The sequence below is a fragment of the Cyprinodon variegatus genome, unplaced genomic scaffold (genome assembly GCF_000732505.1).
Source record: "Cyprinodon variegatus isolate N-32 unplaced genomic scaffold, C_variegatus-1.0 Scaffold7, whole genome shotgun sequence".
NCBI lineage: Eukaryota > Metazoa > Chordata > Actinopteri > Cyprinodontiformes > Cyprinodontidae > Cyprinodon > Cyprinodon variegatus.
Genome location: NW_015150460.1, coordinates 1,248,090 through 1,271,911, shown reverse-complemented (window position 1 = coordinate 1,271,911; position 23,822 = coordinate 1,248,090). Strand labels below are relative to the sequence as shown.

Here is a 23,822-nt window from a genome sequence, read left to right as displayed (position 1 = left end):
TAGGAGGGAATTAACTGCAAGGTGTACACAACCGATTGCTAAAGCGCTGTTGTCTCCAAAGGAACCTTAAAGGAACAAATGAGATTCTTTTTTTACGAGATGTCAAGACCATCATTACTACAGTAAAGAACCGTGATCCTTAAGTGATTCCTTTGTCTCCTGTGGCTCTGGAAACCAGAGGTGGAAAGAGTACTAAAAAATTGTAATTGAGTAAAAGTACTTTGCCTAAATTTTACTCAGAGTAAAAGTAAAATTACCCATCTCAAAATTTACTCAAGTAAATGTACAAAATTACTTCATTTAAAATGTAATTTGAGTAAAAGTTAATTAGTTACTTTGAGTTATTTAATGCAAAAAAGGATGAGTCATGAATCGAATTGAGCACAAGGTGTTTTAATCGATTTCAAGGCGTATTTCAGTGGACATCCACACTTGCAAAAGATCAGCTGGGCTAAAGAACATACTTCTTCACAGCACAAGGACAGTCACAACCTATACTATAAAGTGCAAACAGTTTTCATTCCTACTGTCCAACAGACAACACCATGATAGGAATAAAGAAATTTAAAGTACGTTTTAAAGTTTTCAAAATGCACACAAAATTAGATGCCCAAAAGATACCAGAAATCAAACTAAAACGCAACAGGATCCCATTGTTATTAACAAGCTCCTCATTTAATGATTTTAACTGACACTTGTTTTACTTTAATAGTGATTTTTAACTGACACTTATTTTTACATCAATTGTTTATATGTTTGAATGGTGTAAATTAAGTGCTGTTAAAAGTCAAAAGTCTTCTTCTATTTTTTAATGGCGATTAAGTGTCGGTTCCGTGACACAGGGGTTTAAATCTGCGGCCGTATTACATTTTTTCATCATCAGTATTTTTTTTATTTTTTTTTTACTCAGTAACGTGAGGGGATTTTAAATGTAGTGAAGTAAAACTACTTAGGTTAAAATTTACTGGAGTAAAATTAAAAATTACATATTTCAAAAACTACTCAGAAAATTACAAATTACTCATAAAAAGGACTCAATTACAGTAACTTGAGTAAATGTAATTCGTTACTTTCCACCCCTGCTGGAAACCTGCATCATGCGGAGGGCAAGACTGAATCAATGAAGTATCTATTATCAAGTACTTTGGGAAATTATGTGATTTTTTTTTTTTATTCACCCTGTAAATTCTCACTGAGATTAAAAACATGCTCTTTCAAGAGTTTTCTTACTGAGAGGCATCCAAAAATTACTCAGTTACAATGAAACAAACAAAAAATAATGAGAAAATGCCATACAAATTAAGATAAATACTTAAAATGTATTTAAATGAATCATCTGCAGTTCCCTCAGTCTATACTTAAAAGTGCTCAATGAATTAAGTCAGTTAATTTATTCCATCCAGACGGAGCCGAGTAAACCAAAGTCTTTCATCTTAGTTCTGTGCAAGGAACTGGAAACAGAGAGCAGCAAAAACTCATTTAAAGACAAATAAATATAATCAACCATGTTTATGTGATTAAATCACAGATCACGGAGAGCAGCAGCCCAAAAATTCCCTAATAAAAAAGGTATACCAATGCTAAAAACCCCTGATGGACAAAGAAAGCAATCAAATTCAAGAGTACAGTTGAGAGTGATGGGTCAATGCTTTGCAATAATGAAAGGAATGAACAGAGGCCTTCATATTTACATCAGATCTCCATAATCTCAAACAGATCATCTGCTACAGGCTGAGGATATACATCAAGCCAGGCGAGCTGGCTGAACGCGTAAATAAACCTCTATGATATTTCCATGAAAAGACACAGAAATAGTTAGAGTAACCTTCAGGGTATTTGCAAATAAAATAATTTGAGCCTTTTAGCATTAAAACTGTGTGCTAGGCCATGTTAACAGCTTCCTTCAGTGGTTTAATAGATTGATCAAGGTTTAATAAAAAACAGTAAATAAATCTGCCATTGGCATAAAATGCATTTTAGCGTATTAGACATTTGTCCTGGCTCATTCATGTATATTATGAACAGCAGTGGACCTGACAATGAGCCTTGGCGCACCCCCTCATGGACACAGGCCATTTGCATTTAATACCCTGTATACTGTCACTCAAATAATATGTAAAACAGAAAATTAAATGATCCAACAAGCTCAAAAGCCTTCGCTTTGAAGCACCATGGTCAATAGTGTCAAAAGCTTTTCACAGATCAATACTAAGTGTCACAGAGTTTTGCTTTCTATCAAGAGGAACAAGTACATAATTAATCACTTTTGTCACTGTGCTGATGGTGCTGTGCTCTTCCCTGAACCCTTTGCATTTCTGACAGGAATTCATTTTTAAGTGTAACAACTCTTGATCCAGTTGATCACAAACAAACAAATTCAAAAATTTTTGACAAGAAACAGAAATTACTTAAAACATGAAAGCAGTTACTTAAAACTGCTCAATCACCTCTTTTTATTAAAGGAGTAATAACACCTGACTTACAAACTGAGATTTCTTTGTTTTGGAGAGAAAAAAAAATAAAAATGATTGTAAGAGGCTGTGCTACAAAATCATATGCAATTTTTGGAAAACTACAGTAGGGCTCTTTCAGGTCTGTTCTAAGGGTCTTTTTTGTGATATAACCCTTTAAGAGCCTAGTGCACAAATGAAAAATAGTCTGCAGAAAGCATTGGAGTGCTTTTCAGGGGGGCACACAGGCTGCTGTTGAAGAGTCAAACAAAAACCAAGATGATGCAAACTCTTGTTGAAGCAGTTTAGGAACAATTTCAATCAGACTGGGACAAAGTATTTAAAAAAAAAAAAATTTGGGAAATCTTAAATGTTAACAGACTAAATCTTTTTTCAAAATTTCTGTGGATTGTTGAGGTTCTTTTTTGTGAAAAAGTAATAATCTGAGATAGTCTTTTTGATGAAAGAATTGCATTAATTTTTCAGTTGCTTGGAGATCTGCAAGTTGCAGTCAAATTATATTGCTGAATGATAGAAGTTGATAATTCTCAAGAAAATCAGAATTTCCCGGTACTCTCACTTTAAATACCCAAACAGGAGCATGTTTATTTACATTTTAACAAAACTTTTTTGAAGGATATCCAAGATAGCTTGACATCTGGCAAAGCAGCCTATTTGCAATTAGCCTGGCCAGCCACACCGGTAAACCACACAGCCTGGAAAGGCACAATACTTTCCAGTCTAAAATGGAACGGACCAATAACTGGGCGGGGGTGGGCACATAATGCAACACTGCTTTTAAAAAAACCAAAACAATCAAGATTGCAGCTGCAATAGAGTGATGCTTTAACACAGCAGGGCGCTGAACTGGGTCATGGATAGGTGGAGAACTGCTGAGAAGCGACTGCCCGCCAGGCCTTGTCTCTGGAGGAGGTGGTAGTATTCTCCATCTTGGTTCCGTCTCTGAGAATCTTGTGAAACTAGGAATGCAGATAGCTTTATTCTGCTTTCTAAAGTTAGAAACACTGCCAGTGGCTTTGTAGATCCATGTCCGCCATGATGAGGTGGGACCAACGCCCAGCAGACTCCATGATGTAGGAGCATTTCACCCACTGTGTGAATTTGCCTGCCGTGTGAAAGGCTTTTGCTGGTCAGGTGAATTTCAAGCAAAAAGCAAAACCAGATAAACCAGGCATAAATTGTGAATGCACCTTTAGAATTTCTAAAACTAGCTGCTGGATGACTCAAAAAGATGTTTTTTCATCACATCCATGGCTATCTGATTTGTTTTAAACCCATTTCTTCAAATTTTTAGTCCCAGCTTTGAAATCGGGCTCTAACTGCTCTTTTCCAGACTAACATGCTGTGAAGCCTGCATAAATTGGTTTGGCTGGCTAGGCTTATTCGACCCCAACTGTTCAAAGACAAATCATAATGAATTGCTTGCTCATTAAATTATTTTAAACTGCTTTTGCTAAAGATGCATGTTTTTCATTTGGGCATTTCCCAATTTCAAAACTAAAAGTATCCGCAACAAGATAATCCTTCAGATCTCTGCAGAAGACACTCAAATATGAGTATTTATCAGAGGGGCATTTGTTAGAATAAAGTCAATCATGGTGGACTTACCAGGATATTTAAGATTTGGCCTTTTAGGTAAACTTAGACTTAGGTAGGATGACTAGCTGGCCAAGATTAATAAAGTCAGACAGATTTTAAAGAAACTGCATTTAACCAGTGTCGATTTAAATGTCCAGCCAACAAGGGTTCATTATAATGAATTTTGTCATTATAATAATTCTAATTTAATTTTTAAAGATGCTTTAGGGAGGACAATGCCTCCATGGTGGAGGCAGAGAGAGGCCTATACTGTAGCACACACTGTTACAGACTTAATTTTCCCCTTCAAGGCCAAAAATTCTGTTTGCTTGCATTTAGACTCACACAAAACAAGTGACGCGTCAAACTTTGATTTAATACATGGTAAATAGTGAAATTACTACCTTTCTTGGATCTGTTAAAATAATAAACATTGTATCAATATATGTTAATGTCTTCATTAGTGACAGAATTTCAATAATAGTCATATTCCCATTAAATCTGACAATGTCCATCATCCTGACCTTAGTGAGGATGCTGAAGGTTGGGCATTATACCACCTTTCAACAATGATCTCAAGCAGATCCAAAGTTCACCAAAGGTTAGTTTTAAAAGGATAATAGAGTGGCCATCAAAGTCACTTTACCTGACCTTTATTGAAAATTCCTGAAAGTAGAGGAAAAGGGCAGCTTAGTCAATAGGAGGAGGCCAATATTCCTTATGTATGCTGTTGAAAGTTTAGTTTGGCTAGAAATAAAGTTTTTAGGAGATCATAGCATGCTATGATAGTATGCTAAGTAATGATGTTTTGCAATAAAAGGGTTGAAAATATATAGGCTGTGTCCGAATGTCTGCCCTAACCCCTAAACCCCTCAGTCACTACATAGAGCTGGGACTATATAATGGACTTTATAGTAAACTCAGTTAACTGACCATTTGGACAGATGATTCTTTGTTGGTGATGTGACTCCGCCTCCCCACATAGTGCCTGCTCCATCTTTGTAATATGTCGCTGCTGTGACAGCAAATTCCATGATGCTTTGCAAGGAGAGCTCTGCTCGCAAAGCGTTCTGGGATATATCTGGCTCTTCTGAGGCCTTTCTTTTCTTCTCATACACTTCTTAGACAGTCAATGTCTCTCGGTACTCCCCACTCAAAATGCATCTGGGAGCCTTGTTCTGCTTTTATATCATGTATAGTTCACTATGAGAAAAAATATAATTTAACTGCAGCTATTTCTGCGACCCATAGAAAATTATCACGATATGAATGAGTCACAAATTGTATGAGATAAACATGACAGCATGATAAATTATACAGCATTTCACAATATATCTGTTTGTATAGTGACAATGGATTATCACTACTTTTCAAGTTGCATTTTGGGAAATTTCAAGTCCTCAACTTTTTCATCCACTAGACTTTTGGACAATCATCTAAAATGGTGTAACCACTATATAGTGCGCTATATAGTGATTAGGGCGGACATTCGGGCACAGCCATTGTTTAATTTAAAACAAACAAACAACATTACACAATTTCAACTGCTGGACAGTTTAAACCGGAATTCCAAAAGTGGGGGTTCGGAACCCTCAGAGGAGTCACAAGACACCAAAAGGGGGCGTCGAGAGATGTTTTTACAAAACATGATGAGATCCCTGAGGTATATGGAGGGTCATAATATAACATGAAATAAATACGCTTACCATAAAACATTTCATTGATCTAATGCATTATTGAAATTTAATTATTTAAAATAATAAAATAAAAAAAATGAAATTTAAAATATGCAAATAAATTGAAAATGTTCTATTAAATAATTTAAAAAGTAATTAATTGATTAAATGTCATTTTAAAAATACATGCATTTTTTTTATGAAAATGATAATTATTATTATTTTTAGGGAGATCTCGAGTCAGCTGCATTGTTGTTTTTAAAGAAAATGTCCAGTCAGCAAGGAATAATCAGCGGATCATTATTTATACCTAAAACTAATAGGTTTGCAGAGATTTAAAGAATTTAGCGTTAATTTGTAAAAAAATTTAAAATAAACATTTTCATTGTGATCACTGATTCCGGGACTGGCCATTTTTGCCCAAATATAGTAACCCCTCCCTCCTGCCATCTTCCAGCAGTGACGTCACGGTGCGGTAAGCCTAGCGCCATTCTCCCCGCTTTACAATCAAAATCAATGGGAACTACTAGACACATCTGCAATCAACAACAATTATTAGGATTTCCAGAGGACTTCACCATTGAAATTCACCAGAGCTACAGTTAAACTGACAATGCCCACGTGCATGGCAGTTGGATGTTGGAATACATCGGATAAAAGTGAAAAAAAAAAATTGTTATTTCACCTTTCCGATTCATGATCCACCATGAACGGGTTTGTCATTGGATTGACAAATTGAAGAGGGAGGACTTGCCATCCAACTTCTGGCCAGAGAAAAAACACGTAATATGTAGCCAACATTTGGAATAAGAATGTTTTCAAGATGACTTGGATAATAGCACGTTGTGACAAACACCAGATACAGCACTGGGACTTGATCAACAGCCGATACCGCACCGTGACGTCACAAACCAGTAGGTGGCAGTAGTGTTCTTTGACAAACATGGATGCCTCCAGTAAAGCACATTTAAATGAAAATTTATCTTAGTTAAAAACACTTATCATTTATTAAACATGTAATAATGTAATAATTTCATATTTAAAGTACTTTCAGAAGTTTGAATTCTAATTATGACCAGACTTTTCCTTTAAGGTCACCGGCAGAAATTTTTTGGAACCTTCCGGTTTGAATGTTAGTTAAATTTGTTCCAACTTGTTGTGGGGTTCAATACGTTAGAATACAACTGTAGAGCTTTAGTTTAAATTATGAAATAGCGAAAGCAATATGGCTAAAAACAATCTGCTAGTCAGTGGTACAGTATTTATATGTTTCAAATAATTTACTTTGAATCAGTCATTTATTTAGGTTGTAGTCGTTATTATAACGTGGCTCATTTTAAAAATAAAAATAAAATTATAAAGGAAATGTAGAATGTTATCTAGAAAGTTAAAAAAATAATAAATAAAACTGCACAGGGAAAAAAGGGAAGGCTGAAAGGTGGTGTACAGCAATGCATAATAAACAGATATGTTTACTTTCAAAGTCAGATGTTTAAATGCATAAAGTGAAATTCAACAATTATACTAAATGTAACCTGCATTATTTGTTCAGCAGACAGCAACTATTTGTGTGCTGTTGGTGTGCAGTTGGTAATTTGCTCTGTCACCATAGCAATTCAAGAGGATAATGGCTTGCTAAAGAAAACCAGTACACAGTGAAGATTGATGGCCTAATTTTCTTTCCTTCCCACAGTCGGTGCTCGCTAAACTCATATTTCTCCATTTATTTCATTGTTACATATGAAAGCATCACACTGGCTGCGACTCTAAGAACTTTTGACGGTTTCTCTGTAGAGTAATTTGAAAGTATAAATGTAACCTCAGAAATTGACACAAATTATATTCAGTTTTAAATTCTATTGAGTGCAAAATAAGATGTCAGTGCAATACTTCCCAACAGAAAACATGACATCAAGAAATGGATCAGAGTTGATTCATTGAATAGAATAAGGCTTAAAAAGGGGAGCATACCTGCTTGGAGAGAAATCCTTAAAAGATGGAACCACTACCGGATTACAACACTTTTCTGACTGAAACTTTAGCAGGCTAGGCTCTAAATGCACATGTATAAAATCTTAGATTAGACTAATTTCAAACTAAACTGAGGTTAAGTATACTACTATACTACTATTAAATAAAAAATGTCTTGAAGACAGATTTGCTTTTATTTGTAGCCAATGTATCCAAAAGAAATGACATCTGCATTGTGTAAAGATGAACAATGTTCTGAAAGGAAATTAATGTAGATGCATATGAATAAGGAGAATTAGACTCACAAAGGAACATTTTGAACCTTCATATAATGAGTAGTACAGTAGTATCAGTTTAAAGGTTCGCATTCAGGCCCAGTAGCTTCTGGTTTCCAGCCAACTTCCCTTAAAATCCAATCCAAAGGGCCTTGCCGATTTAGCCAGCGTATGCCAACATCCCAGAATCTCCTAAAACGCTGGCATGCTGAACTTTCAATGTTTTTTTTCAATTTTGGGCGTATACATAGCGTATTCATAACAAGTTCAGAGGTTACATCTACGGACAGCCTAACTTATGCAAAACACACAGCAGCATCAGTGGTGGCGGACGGGCTGAAAGAGCCTGTTCCACCGAAAAACTTGGTGGATTATGTTAATGGTTTTAGAAGACGTTTGGATTGGGCACGGAAACTCGTTAAAGAGAAGTTGACTGTGGCACAGGAAAAAATGAAAAGCCTGTTCGATCGGTGTGCGGAGGTGCGCACATTTCTGCTGGGTGATCAAGTGTTCGCTTTGTGTCCAATTATGACTTCTCCTTTTCAGGCGAAATTCACTGGTTCATTTACAGTTCTGGAGCGGGTTTCCGATCAGAATTATTTAATATCTATGCCGGAGCGGAGAAAGAAAAACCCAGTTGTGTCATGTCAACATATTAAAACCATATTATGCTTGTGACGATTTATTCCAGTCACAGTGTAATGTGTATCAACCTTGCTGGGAGGAGCGAGACTTTCAGCACCATGGACAGCACACTGTCACCTGTGGGGGATGACAGTGATGTGGATGGGTTGGATAACTCTCCGATTCATGGGTGTCTTAAGAACTCTGAAACTTTGGGAAAGTTGAACACGTTGTTGGCTCACTTACCTGCAGGTCGTAACATTTCAATGTTTATTTAAATGGTGGCGCTAACATCCTGGTGTTTACAAATCATAATCCGCTGACGTTCCTGTGTTCCCTGAAATGTCCAAATCAGCACTTGATTCGCTGGTCATTGTTCCTGCAGTCCTACAATCTGGATATCCATTACATTAAAAGAAAAGACAACGTCATGGCTGTGTTATCTCGCGCTCCACTTTTGTAGCATGTGGTGTTTTTTGTGCTCGTTTTTGTCCCTGTTTCTTTTCTATGTGCCTTAAAGAAGCTTCTGGTGAATTTGGAGCAGGGTTCCATATAGAACCTGCTTTTTTATGGGCGGAGGTGTGATGGCCCTGCTGTGCTGTCGGGTGAGCATATGTGTAAACTGCCTAAACTAACAGTATCAATTCAGGTCTTCTAGGTGGGAGGAGCTTCCATTATGCGGCCACCTGGTAGGTATTTAAGGAGCGCTGTTCCATTTAGGAGTGTTGGTGTTCCCTGCTTAGAGGCGCGTCTCCTGGTTGAAGCAAGCACGCCGCAGACAGCCATCCAGTCCAGTCCAGACCAGGTTGGGGTCCAGACTTCCTGGTGTGGAGGGACCAGGCGTGATCTCCCCATCCGAGCTGCCGTCTGATGCCGATGCCTAGTTTATTCTTTGATTCTGCTAAATAAATGCCTTTTACAGGGGAGCAGCGATGTGCCCGGAGGCGCCTGGTCTGCATAAAAAGATGTCTTAGATAGCGGTATTAACTTAGCTGCTGTTTACCGCCCGCCAAAAATAAATAAATAAATAAATAAATAAAAAAGAAAGGTTTGCAGTCGCAGCAGATTGAGCGGCATATTTGCTAAGTTCTTTGGTCGTGGCTGTGGGCGTGAACGCAGGGAGGATCCATCACACTCACCCTCTCGCTCACCCTATGATGGGGATGAAGTCTGGAGGAGTGGAGACTGTTTCCTCCTGTAAAACCCCTTTTATACCAAAATGATGCCAATATGCCATTATACAGTAGTTGGAAGTTAGAAACACATTCAGTGGTTGTCTGGAACACGTCAGATACCTTGATATGCGTTGGAGATAATTTTTGGTTAAGTTACGAATAAGTTATACACAAGATATTCATAGATTTTGGACGCCACGACTTATGAGTAATTTACACTTAAATCTCTTATCTTATTTTTGAATGGAACTAGATGCTGAACCATCAAAGCTTGCATCTTAGCTTATCTGTGTTTCTAAATTGAACTTAGTGTGTAAAAGAAGGTAAAAGAGTGTAAAAAAGTTTAAAAGTAAAATTAGGAAAATATATTCATAATGCAGTGATTAGACTGGCGAACAGGATGCTGCCTTAAACGCAGACGTCTACAAACATTAAACATTTCAGTGTCTTCAGATGTAATAAGCTTTTTTAACAGAGCTTACATCACTAAACGTTAATATAAGAGACTTTGGTAAAAGCATGAAGAGCCGAATTCAACCTCTGCTGCTTTTTGAGAACTCCTAAAAGCTTCATATCCCTGCACTCTCCAGCTGTGACGTTAACACCAAACCAACACTTATTTCACAGCATCTTTCACCATCATCAACAGATATTTTTTAACACATGGGTGTTAAAATATAAAAAAAACAAAGCGGCAAATTGAACAGCCTGTATTCAAAGAACAAGATGATGCATCAAAACTAATTTAGGTTTTAAAATGTGCTTTGAGAAACCTGTGGCTGGTTTACCTTGGACTTCTCATCTTTTCTCATGGTTGCATGAACACCTACGCGTGTCCCTGTTAGCTCAGCCTCCTTTTGAAAAGCTGCAAGGTTAGTGTGGGGGCCGATCCATTAAAAGGACCATTCGACAATGACAGAGATACTTCAACAGGGGGGGGGGGGACTTTAAGGGAGCACAATAATGCTCTGCAGAGTGTATGTGGGAGGTTTCTTAGGAGGAAAACGAATTGATCATCACCCCTGTGTGAGTGTAAACATGCCGTACTATTGCTAAATAAGATCTTTTCGGAATAATTTCTGCATAATACAAAGAGAAGTCCAAACAGCTGGTGTAAATTTTTATGTAAATTAGTCTGTTCAAGTGAATTAGAGACCTTTCAGATACTTAGAATGAAGCAAGCCTCTGCATTGATTGATATTATAAGCTTTGATGTAAGGTCATTTAAAATAGAAGCTTCTCTTTAATAAATACACCCCAATACAAGCTGTGTGCATAGAGCCCCTGCCGTGTCTGTTTTACTTTCTGCTGTAGAAATCATATTACTGACAAGAAATGAAATGATAATTCAGTTTATATTTGTGCCTTAATGACTACTTTCCCAGTCAAGCATATGACAACTTCCATATTATCTCCATTGTCTGCAGTGGCGGACAGCAGGCAGTCCACTTGAAACTCGACGTCATTAACTGCTGGAGTGGATTGATGCTTATTTATCTTCATGCAAGATCAGAGAGTTTTGACCTTTTTCTCTCTTGCAGGGCTGCCATCACAGGATAATCACCCTGTATGTGCAATGCAACTCAATATTTACCCTGTCACTATTATATGCCTGCCAATTTAAATAACATTGCTTTGTGTTTTCAAAACCTTGTCTCTTCAACTCTGATTGCTTTTTAACCCTTTTTCTTCACAGGGAGGAACTCAAAATCAGTCAAACCTAAAATATATAAAGTATAAGGTTGATTTATCTAGATATGTTTGTTGTGGTTTACCTACATGACTCCCAATAAGAGTTATTCATTCCATGTTAATTCATTTCTTTTTGTTAAAGCCCTATTGGTTTGCTAAAGAGCATTTCAACAAAGCACCATAAGGAGCAAAGACCAGGATGAGAGCAAGTTTACAGCAGCATTGCTTTAGTGCATATAAGCTAAGACTTCCAGAAGCACAAAGGGCCTAAAAATAAAGCATGAGCAACAATGGATCAATTAATTGCAAGGTATATTTAAGTATAAGAAAGTAAAGACTATAATAAAATTTAGAATCTGACTTCAACACTAATGCTCACAGATCTTTTCTGTCTTACTTTTGCACAAATATGTGAAAAACACTGATTAAATTACTGTTAAAAAGTTTATGCACCAAAGTATCAGCACACCAAACTTATCTCAACAGTTGCTGTCAATCCAGTTTTGCTTCACTGCAGGATGTGGCTCACTGCGGCCTCCAGCTTCCTTTTTTCTGCTCCAGTCATCTTTTTGGAGGTGCGCCACTCAGGTGTAAAACCCCAACCCAATTAAAGGGCCGCCAGATGGCCCAGCAGGTCCCCTACCGCAGCGGTAAAGCTGACACACAGCTCCCTCCCATCACCTCTCTTTCTTTCACAAACTGGGTCAGCTTGCTTGCTTTCCTCCTCTCCCTCTATCATTGGCTCCATCTCCATCATCCTTTCATGTTTCATTTTTCCTCGCAGCTCCCTGGTTCGCTGTACCAACAGATTCCCGTCTCCCCAGCGTGGATTAGAATGCTGTTAACATCATCGTTTTGATAATTGAGCACATAATGAAATAAATCAGGAGCAAATGATGTGATTAAAACAGTTTTTGAGCTCATATTTCGAGCACACATTGGTGACATCAGGAATTATTTGCTTCCAACTGGGTTCAGGTTTGGAAAGTACTCGCTGTGAAACTGGTATTAGACTTCATGGGTTTGGAAAAGAGCAAATTAGGTCTTATGTTGTTGTTTTTTTATATATATATTTTTTTTAGAATCATTTTTTGATTTTTTTTTTTTTTTAGAATATTAGAAGGGATGGCGTTTTTGCTTAATTTGTGTATACTTATTAAAAAATCCTAATGGAAAATTATCAACTATACTTTACAATAACATTTAGCTCAAACATAATACAGCCCAACCCTGCTCATTGGAAGCAAAAAGGAAAAATGAAAGAGATCCTTTATATTAGAGGTTAGAGTTTGCAATTTAAGTGAGTATTTTAGCCAAAGCTTCAAACATGAATAAAGAAACAGATTTCAAAGTCATTTCATTGGATTACAGCAAGCAAGGTCATCTGGTCTTATAAGAATTTAATGCAGTCTTTGAACCATAATAGAACAAACACATACTTTGTGAACTGAATAAGTTTTAGAAGTTTATTATGAAGGCTTTGTCAGCTTAAGACAATATAAACAGAAAACTATTTTACCAACTAGTATACAACACAAAGACTTTCTGGGCTGTCATGGAAAATAACCATCCTTATCTAAATGGATTTGTCAGACTTCATTGAGGAAGATTGGCTCTGAAATCCTGTCATTAATAATCCTTCTGGGAGCTGAGATGGACACTGAAGTTTACAGTCATGGAAAAAGTAATAAATGAAAAAGTAATCAACAAAATGTTTTAAACATTCATGCAGCTAAAGGACCATCATTAGGAATTTTAGTTCAATTGTGGTTCATTTAAAATATTCTTTTCACATGATGCTGTCGCCTCAGTAAACCTGGTACAACTAGGTTCGCAGGACATGTGAAAGAGAGGATTAGAGAACAACAGACCCTCCACTGTGGGTGGGAATTGCTTTTCCATATATTTTATTTATTTTTTAAAAAGCTTAATCATATTAAAGTTTGATTTAATCCTGCTGCTCAAGTCAACATGACTGTCAACATGTTTACATGTGTGATGTTAGACAGAAAAAAATTCCTACTGAGCAGACTTATCTATTTATCACCACTTGCTAACTCTGAAACACTTTTCATTACCTGCCCTTTTTGTCATATCAGCAGTTTAAAGTTTTTAAGTAGTGCTCCAAAAGTAAAAAATGCAGTTTTTGTAAGTTGTTTCAGGCTTTTTAAAAATCTATATGCATCTACTGCACTTCTGCAGTCCCTTTTTTCCTCAAATTGTTTTCCCTGTTGCAAAGAGACAAATGGTCCTTAGTGTTATATCACATGTTTTTACATTAGAAACCATAAGTAAATAACTTCCTATTTAAGGTCTCTAAACTAATTAATCCAAAAAAAAAATGCTAGTTTGTTATGTCTATTACTTCTTAAATGTTCCTTTTGTTAAAGTTTTGGCACAGGGGTAGAGCCCAAAAAATATGCCTTAATGTTCGATGCAGCCATCCTAGCTGCCAGCAATGGCCTATTAAACTTTGCGCCTTGTTTCTCTCTTCTGTCATCCTTATTTCCTGTGAGCTAAAAAAAAATAAGTTAATAAGGATAAGTTAAATTTTCAGTAAAAGAATATTGCATCTCCTAATGAAAGACTTGTGTCTTATAATACTTTTATACATCATTATAAAGGTCCAAATAGGAATGACATTTCTGTCTTAAAAATAAATCACTGAGAAGATATGTAAATATTTATGCGTTTCATTAAACAATATTGATGATAACATGAAGACTGTTTTCATAAAATTGTTTTCTTTGATTTTAATTTTGAATAATAAACAGAAATTTCTTTTTGAACTATTCAGTTCTAATGAAGTCATATTATGTGCCTCCATGAGCATAAGTGTGGTGGTGTTGATTATCTTAACAGTCAACAGTTGCTTGGAGGTTTTAAACCAAACTTGATTACACTTCAAAAGTGTGGGAGCTCCTGTGGTTTTAATATAATCCTCTGGCACACTCTTAGACAGTGCTTTGCAGATTTGGATAAACTAACAATCAAGGCAAGAACACTTGCTTTGATCCAAAGGGAGCGATAACAGGGAGTTATGACAATGAATGACAAATTAAAAAATCTTAAGCAAATTAGAACTGATGTTGCATGCATAATACAAAGCTGTAATAAACAGTTACCAGCAGAAGGCTAAACCCAGGAAGTATTTGTTTTTAATATGTATTTATTTATAAAATAATCAAGACTATATTTCTAAAGGGTTACATTAAAACTACAAAAAATGGAAATTAATGTCCTTAACATAAAAAAAACTGGTAGGATGGATGGATGTTCTTTTTAAATAACGAAAGAGGATAACAAAAAAATGTTTCTAACACTTTTTGGCAGTTCCACTTTCATTAGAAGAATTTTTCTAAAGTTCCTCCTCCCTGTTGTACTTTACATTAGGGTCTCACTCAGCTGAGGACATAAGCTGATTTTTTTTATTGGACTTGAAATATTTTTTTCTTTCTCTGACCGTTATTCTAACTGATGTCAATAAATAAGTAACATAATTTAAATTGGCTCAATAGTTTATAATCAAACAATCTGGATGCATTTGCTTCCTTCTTCTCTGATGGATCTTTCTAGTACTTTAATAACTATAGTAGTCTTCTCCAAGTAGATGGTTTAATACTATTTGCACATCCAAAACTAGTTAATTACTATAAATATAAATTTTCTAGTTGGAAATTTTATGACAAATGTAACTTTATATAATCTACTTTACTAGAGACCCAAAAACCTTAATAAACCTGAAAGTAAAGAAAAGTGGAAAAATAAAAATTCAAAAACAAGAGCATAAAATACGCTTTCCCCTTGTGCATCGCTGGGTTCCTTGGATAAACTCTTCCGTCTTTTTCTCTACGCTGAGAAAAATAACAAAAATCATGAACTGCAGAATGATTGAAGTGTCAGGGCAGGTCGTCTCAACAAGAAAACATCAATTTTATGGAGTGGTTGCAACACATGTCAATATCAAAGCATTTCAACTGATAAACAACCATGAAACTTCAAGAAGAGAAAGTCAGAGAAGGCTGCACTGCTGTGGAAAGTACCAAGCCTGGCTGCCCCTCATAACTTCAAGAAAACAGAAAGATGTTGAAGTGGCTCGTTAATTACAGCATGCCAGTCAAGTGTCAACCAAAATTGGCTTGTTGCTCATTTGTTTAAAAACCTCAAGACGGTGTAGTCACACATGCATGAACACAGAAAGGAGAGTCCTTTCTATATACAATATGTGACATGAATGGCTGTTAGAGGGGCTGGTTTCAGCGAGCGGAGATAAGAGGAGGCTGAGAAGCCCCTAGGCCACTTCTCCTTGTCCAGCGAAGCCTCTTAACTCACCTGAAGCCAATCTCTGGGGGTAATAAGACTGCAAAAAGTTATTAACCCTGCTTTCCAGCAAGGGCAGAACAGCTCTATTAAGTGAAAGCACAAAGATTCCACCATTTTCAATTACTGTTTCCAAAGCGCTGAGGAAAGTTAGAGAAATCCACCTTGTAGTCTGCCAGAGAGACGGACTCCAGAGCCTCAAATCTGAACAGCTCTTATCAGCTCCTCTTGTTCCTCACACTGCAGAGGTCTGGCACTTCACCTGAGTCGTTGCAGGAAGTGTTCACTCTATTTATTCGACAAACATCCCAAGAAGGAACAGATGGGCACAAACAAAGCTCTCAGTATAAAGGAAACTAAAGAGGAGTAACAAGTGTAACTGAAACAGATCCAGAGTTTAGATCCTGAACTCAGGAATTTAGGATTTAAATATAAACTTTCAACTTTTATATCCAAGACTACCTTTCCCCACAGCTATAGTGTTCTGTGTTGTTCAGTGTTTTCTGTGTTGAACGTTGTGGTCATTTCTGGGTTTTTCTGATAAAGATAATCACAAGATAGCAATGCATATATAAACTGGTTTAGAATGGACAAAAACCTGATATTATTCGACTTAGGCAGGATATCCATTAAGGTTTAAAAAAAGACGAGATGAAATGCAAAGAGAAAGGGGGAAAAAATCAATATTGACAGATTATTATGAGAGTCTCCTCGTATTTGAATTCAAGCTTGAATCAATTTATTACCAGAAAGTGATTTGGTATTGGTCTCTCATCTTCTCTGGTTTCCACAGGTTTAATCCATCTAATATTCCAGATTTACTTGTTCAAAATGCTGTTGTTTTGTTCAAAATCCATCTCCTGCCTTTGGTGCTTCTGACATTTGGTTGTATGCTTTGTAGGGGGTGGGGGTTAAAGCACAAAGGTGGATGAGGGCCAGGGCTAATACAGCAGTGCCTGGGGAGTTATGTCTGCTGGAATAAGAATGATGTAGGGCGCCAGGCCAGGGGCCATGGTGCAAACACTGGTAGGTTAGTCATACAGATGACAGGAGGCTGTTTGTGTAGCTAGTACGTCCATTCAGGGTCACCCTGCAGGGAAAAACTGCCTGGCAACACTGAATGCGTGACAGAGTGGTAGTGATGGGAATTTAGGGACAAGGCTTCTATGATAAAAAGGTAAACTAACCTGGAAGCCAGGACGACTCACAGAGGATAATAAAAAAGTCTGAAACAAGACATGTTTTTTTTTTTAGTTAAGATCTTGTTAGGACAATTATCATTGATGATATTTGAGTTTATTTTATCTTAATATTAGCTGCCTGTTGCGTATCAGAACTGATGTTTTCCACAATAGTTTATCTAATTAGGCCAGTTCCTCGGTCCGGCTAAATATAGTTATAATCTTCTTTCTGTATGTGGCAAATATTTTGGAATGGAACAAGAGCAGTGTCCTTCAGCTAACAATAAAGTGTAATATTTTGATAAGACTGGATCCATGGATGACTCCTCATCTGCTAACGTGTGTGATGTAATGATGTGACAGACTGGAGTTGTATAAAATGCCTCTTTAAATGTTAATCAGGGCCACTTCCCAAGAAGTGAGCCCGGTTGGTAAGAAGCTGCCTTCCGTAACTCTAAGCAAATTCTCTGATCTGAGTAAGATTACAATTTCTGTCAAACTCAGTTGTCATGTCTCCTCGTTATTTAATGCATATACATTATGAAGTCAGTCTGCTGGAGATAGGCACCAGCACCCCTCGCAACCCCACTCCGGACAAGCGTGTCAGATAATGGATGGATGGACTTAATGAAATGTTATTTAAAGAGTTTGTCCCGAGTGATCTCTTTTCAGGAAAAATAACCAAAGAGAGAAACCTTGAAGGTGCAGACACAGAGCTTTTCTTTAACGAAATTATCTTTTGAAAGACTCATTTTCTCTTACCGTTTGACAGTTTAACAACAAAAAAAATCAAAAAACCTGTTCAACTCTTTTATCACTTGTTGTTTTTCTAAAGTGCTCTAGATTGTTCAAAAGTTGTATATCAAAAACTTTCTTTTTTATTCCAACCTAAAAATATAATTTCTTTTTGTAACGAATGCATGAATATACCATTTAAAAAAAACACAGCAAAAACAATGTTAGTGCCACAATATTACTTTCCAAGGGGTAATTGTATTTTTTTTTTTAAAGTGGATCAGAAACTTTGTGAACCTTTAATTCATGGATTTCTTTTTCAGGATGTATAAATAACGCATAACACAGAGCCTTATTTTGTTTGGTCACTTTAAAAAAGGAAAAAATTAAGACAATATAATATTTATATAGAGCAAATGTAATCCTGATGTATTTCCATGAATCAGGAAACAGCCACACAGAAATTACCTATTTTATCTTGTTCTTGTCTGCAGTCAATGCAAAAAATAAAACTGTTAAAACAACCGAAACTGTTAGAAAGAAGGCTGAATGAGAACCAATAATTAACTTGCCAGTGCACACAGCAAAGGGGATATTTTAAGGACGTAAAGACATCTCCAGCATCTTGCAGACGCAAACCCGTCATAATCGTTAGACATTGAACAAGTCAGTCGGTCAGAAAAAAATAGGCTCCCCATGGGTCTGCCAAAAAACAGGATGAAGATGTGGTATCTCTCCCTTCTTGTTAAGTATGTGGAGGATGTGTAATGTCTTTTTCCTTTTTTAAGTCCTTGGGAAGTTTCATTATGGTCCAATCTATGGCCACATAAACTCATTGAAATGTGTTTCCTGCTTTCTGGTCTTATTTTCTTTGCACGTTTTCCACGCTTAAGTACTACAGAACATCAAAGAGAGAAACATTTTCTACATCATGCTTTTTAAGGCTTCCAAAGCGTACTTCAGGAATATATAATGAAGCATTGCCTTTGGCCTTTTGGAGTATTATTTTGTTATAAAATATTAGCTGTTTTCTTGTGCTCAATGGTAGTTGTCTCGATTGCAATGCTCCTTCTACCCATCTGGGTGCAGCACATTTCATGAGTTTGCTCTCAAGCTTTTGTGGCATGGTGTCACAACACTTTTGGGGATTGTGCTCTTCTTCAGGAAGGCTAAACATTTCAAGAAAAAAAACACCATTAACTAAAAAAAGAAGAAGTTTCCGTCAGTGTACAGATTAGCTGCTAATAGAACTAATTTGACTGAACTTTGAGCAAAGACGATAATGTTTTGCCTCACAAGGTAGCCTAAAAGCAAGTGCTTCATGCTTCATCTGACTGCTCACACTGTATGTCCAAAAGCTAGACATCAGACTCAGCGCTGTAGAGAGATGACACTGGTCTGAGTTGTCTCTGCGGAAGTATTCAGATAAAAAGAAGAATTCCCTTGTTTTTGCTCAAACAAAGTGAGTAAGGTTAAAGTAAATCAGCTCATAAGCGCCTGTAGCTCCGCTTCAACAGCAGGATATGCTCAACCATTACCTCATGAGGGCCGACTGCATTTCAAACATGTTTGATATTCCTAAGATCATACAATTCCCAATCGGAAGGTGGTCGTGAGCAACTGATCGTCATTTTTTAATTCTCTTTATATTATAGGATGTAAATGACGCTGCATCATCAATAAGGCAGATCCAAGAAAATATTTCCTAAAAGGACAAAAAAACTATCAAAGATGGCATGTGCCCACCCTAACTTGCAGTTAGTCTTTTCCAGTGATGTCAAAGCCCTTTAGCTTATGCTATAGCATCTTAATGCAATACCATTGGGGACTTTAATTATGCCTCTCTAAGGGGGTAGTTAATGCCACACAGGACCATGTAGTTGTTATTGATCTTTATTACTGCATGCTGTTTTGAAGTGAAGGACATTAATAAAAAAAGAACAAAAGTTATCAGGAAAGAAGCCCACTTTTTGACACCACTGAAAATCTAGTGGCCAATCCGGAATCTTGAAAATCTTTTGATTTTAACACTTTCAAACGTACGGTATGGCTCAATCAGCACAATTTTATATGGAAATCCTGTGAGCCCAAATTATATATTTATATAATTCAAATTGGGTGACTAGAACACAGACCAACCTGCATCAGTTCAAACATGACTCAAAGTAGTTTTTTTTATTCTCAAAAAGATAGGTCTTTTTTGAAATGCAGTTATAAAGCCATTCTTGAGAAGAGGCAGGTTTTATTGGATTATATTTGTTCTACATCACGCCAACCACAAATGCAGAAAATTTCAGATCTCTAGCTATAATAGTTCCAGAGCTGTGGGATTTGGAACTTTTGGTGTCAGTTTGGAGCTGCGCACAATGGCTCCACCTGCTGGTAAAAATTTTTGCCGGCGGAATTTTATGCATTCTGAATTATTACCGGGTCGCCGGCGACCCAGTGGGTTTTAAGAGGTTAAACCAAATGGCTTTTGACAGCAATAAAAAGGAAAACTTGAAGCTTAAAGAACTGGTGGCTTTTGACAAAACATTTTTTTTTATCCCAATCAATATATTATGTACAAACAAAATCAGTTTGAATAACTAAATTCAAAGAGTAAAATTAACATTCATAACAATTAGTTGCACTTAGCTTTAAATTAATACACTTAAATGCTAAAGCCACCTTCTTTAACTTCTTAGTTTTTGGTTCCTACTCTCATCATGGACAGGTTCATTGACATTCCTCTGACCAACCTTTAGGTCATTATTCTTCTTGGTGATTGTGAAATCCATTGACATTTTCTTTTTAAATAATTCTTTATAGGGTTTTCTGATTTTTTCAAATGAACTGAATTTAGATTCTAAAAAAATGTATAACCTAAAAAAGGATAACTGAAACATTATTTTAATTACAGGAGAAAACTGTTTAAAAGTATTTCAGGTTTGTAAAGCAATGACTTATAAGAAATGGCATTTGGCTTTGACTTTATTTAGCCCACCCCCCTCAGGCTGTATTCTTCTGCCCGCCCACTCTTTCACACCTCCCTCTGTTACACCCTGCCCTCCGCAGGGCTCAGTCACAGATATCTCAAATGACGTGGTCTAATCAAAGCATAGAAAATGCAGAGAGGAGATGGGTTCACCGAAAATCAACAGTTTTTACATTTTAAAATATTCATTCAGCTGAGTTAGAAAATAACTGACTTGTTTTTTCCAGTTTGTGCACCAGCACATGGTTTTTCTTGCACCTCCTTAGTTGTCTCAACAGCCGTTCGTCATCTTAAGAAAAAAAAAAAAAAAAAACTACCCAGAGCTCTTAATGTTCTCCTCAAGCAGACGTTGTTTCAAGTGCTCTCTCCAGGCTCTTGGCAGCTGACCTTTTAGTTGTGTTTAGAGAGCCGGGTGTGCACCGTGTGCTGATGTGGATTAGCTCAAACATGAAAATGGCTCAACACTCAGTGACTAAGAGAGGAGCAGGATCATCTGACTCGTCTTGCAAAAAAAAAAAAAAAAAAGTTCAAATAGGGTTTATTTTAGCTGTGTTTTTTGGGGTTTTTAGGACTGACATATTTTGATCAGCAACAGCAAAAAAAAAAAAAAAAAAAGTTCAAATAGGGTTTATTTTAGCTGTGTTTTTTGGGGTTTTTAGGACTGACATATTTTGATCAGCAACAGCACACATCTGCAAAAATTCTATCATGAAATGACATTTTTGGAGGGAATACGAGCCTCGCCTTATGTAATTTTCTCCTCGACAAGGATAAGCACGTGATTTCCAACTTTGAAAGTTTGTGCTGACGGGCTAAATTACACAGTTTGAAAACTGATGACTGGGGTGAATTCTGGGTCACTAAACATCAGTGCTACGTGATGGAATCTGCTCGTTACGGGACATCTTCAACACATGCACCCACATCTTGAATCTAATTGACACTTCCAACAGATCGGGGGTCTGATTTCACATTTCAGTCGTTGGATCGCCTAGACTCCACACGCAGCTCAAAATACGCATACCCGCATGAGGCTGACAGGTTTCTAATCTGATGGAGGTGCCACAGAGTGGATGTGAAAGTGTGATTAGAGGCGACAAATACTTCACCAGAAATAACGGTCCAACTGTCATCAATCTGCCATTGCAAACAGATGTGAATGAATCATGGCAGTGCACTGGAGGAGATACAAACTGGAATAATTATCATATCAATTCTTTTTAGATATCCTTAATGTCAATCTCACCTTACTGGTTAAATTCAACTGAAGGGGCAGTGTTGGCCTATTGGTTAGAGCAGTGTGCTTGTGCTCTGAGAAGGTTGCAAGTAACCGGTCTGATCCCCACCGCCTGCACTCTGGGTATCCAAGCAAGACCCTTAACCTCACACTGCTCCCTGGGCAGCACACGGAGGTAGCCCACTGCTCCCCAAGGGGATGCGTTAAGCTGCAGAGAGTTCATTTCTCCAATGTGAGATCAATATAATTAATCTATTATTATTTTAAAAATAATTATTTTAAAAAGCTGACCATCTGCTTAATAATTCTGTAGAAAATAAATAAATGTCTTTGGTCCTGGTATTATTGGATGTGAGTGTTATGTGTGAATGTGTGTCCGCGTTGTTTTTTTTTTCTTTCTTTTTTCCTTCTTCTGTGGTGCGAGTGGGGGCACTAGGGTGGGAAGGCATGACTGAGATTGTCAGTTTTTCTTTTTTCTTTTTTTCTTCCCAGGTTGGGTTCTGAACTGCCCCCACTCCCAAACATATCTCAAGTCTCCGCTAAGTGATGAGCTCATTCCCCCCGTCCTGCTTTCCCACCGCCGGTGGTGGAGCTCGGGGTCTGGATGCCCGGGTGGCTGCTGGCTCATTCCTGGCGGCCTCTCCACGGGCCTTGCTGGGGCTCTTGTCTGGGGGTCAGGCGCCCCTTGGGCCTCGGATCCCCCGGCCCCAGGACCGGATTCTTTTCAGGGTGGCCGGCTGCCAGCGGAGCCCGCAGATTCGTCCCCGCGGCTCCCCGAGGCACCGGCATGGCGGTGGCTGGGGGCCTTCCTTGGGGCTGTCTCTCCTCCTCCCTTGATGGAGGTCTGATATGGCCCCTCCTTGGTGCCTTCGCTCTTGGGGTCCCTTTGGGCGTCTGCGGCTTTGGGTCTCCCGGCACTGGACTCAGTGCTTTGGGGGGGCGCCTCTTTGGCTCTCCACAACCACTATTGAGCATTTTTTCTATGGATAAACTTGACATGCACAAGTTCACCCTCACAAACAACTACAGGCGCTTGGTTCCAGGTACTTAGAGATTCACTTTCGAACAGAAACCCCACATTCATATCTTCAGGTAACACAGAGTCCATGTCAGACTTAATAATATTACTTCAGCGATAGTTTCAAGGTGTTGCTTTATTGTATGTCTCTCACCATGTCTTTCGGTTGTGCTGTTCTTTTCACATCCTGTTGCAGGTGATGAAGCAGACTGAAAATGTTTTTTCATTGTCTCCTTTTTATCTCCTCTTTCTTTCATCTTTTCTCTTTTTTTCCCCTTTTCTTCTGTTTTTCTGCTCTATTTACATTGCAGTGTCCATATAAACTGTAAAACTCCCTGCATAATTATAATAAAGCAATTTATATGCATGAAACAAGTGGAGCAATATGGCAATTGCTATACTGTTACACTTGTGAAAGTAAAATCTGTTGGGCTCTTTTTGGCATCAAGACTATTATTCTTATTGCTACATTGCCAGACATGACACTGTTAAAAAAATTAAAATAAATAAATGTATCCCCCTCTTCAATATTTCTTCTTTTAAATTTCTTGTGTCCAACAAGAGGCCGTATCCTTGATTTTATATTATTTTTATATCCTTTCAGAAGGGAACCTTGTGTCCAGCTGCATAACCCAAGTACATTTCAGCTTTTTTCTTGGAGATTACAAATCCCCGTGGCCATGAAACGGCGAAGACGACGATGAGGAAATTTCAAATTTTCTTACTCTATCAGAATCAGAATCAGAATCGGGTTTATTGCCATTGTTAGTGAAGAGGTTCATAACTAGGGATTTTTTGTGGTACAGTCGTGCAACATGAAACATATATGAAATAGTAAATAAAATTATAAAAATCTCTAAAAACACTAGGGTATAAGGCATGCAAAAAATAT

At 37.4% G+C, this 23,822-nt stretch overlaps 1 protein-coding gene across 3 annotated transcripts in view; it reads right to left on the bottom strand.

Moving 5' to 3' along the window:
* syt1 (synaptotagmin 1) overlaps nt 1-23,822 on the bottom strand; it is a 245,221-nt gene that overhangs the window by 71,993 nt on the left and 149,406 nt on the right. The gene's annotated exons all lie outside the window — the stretch shown is intronic.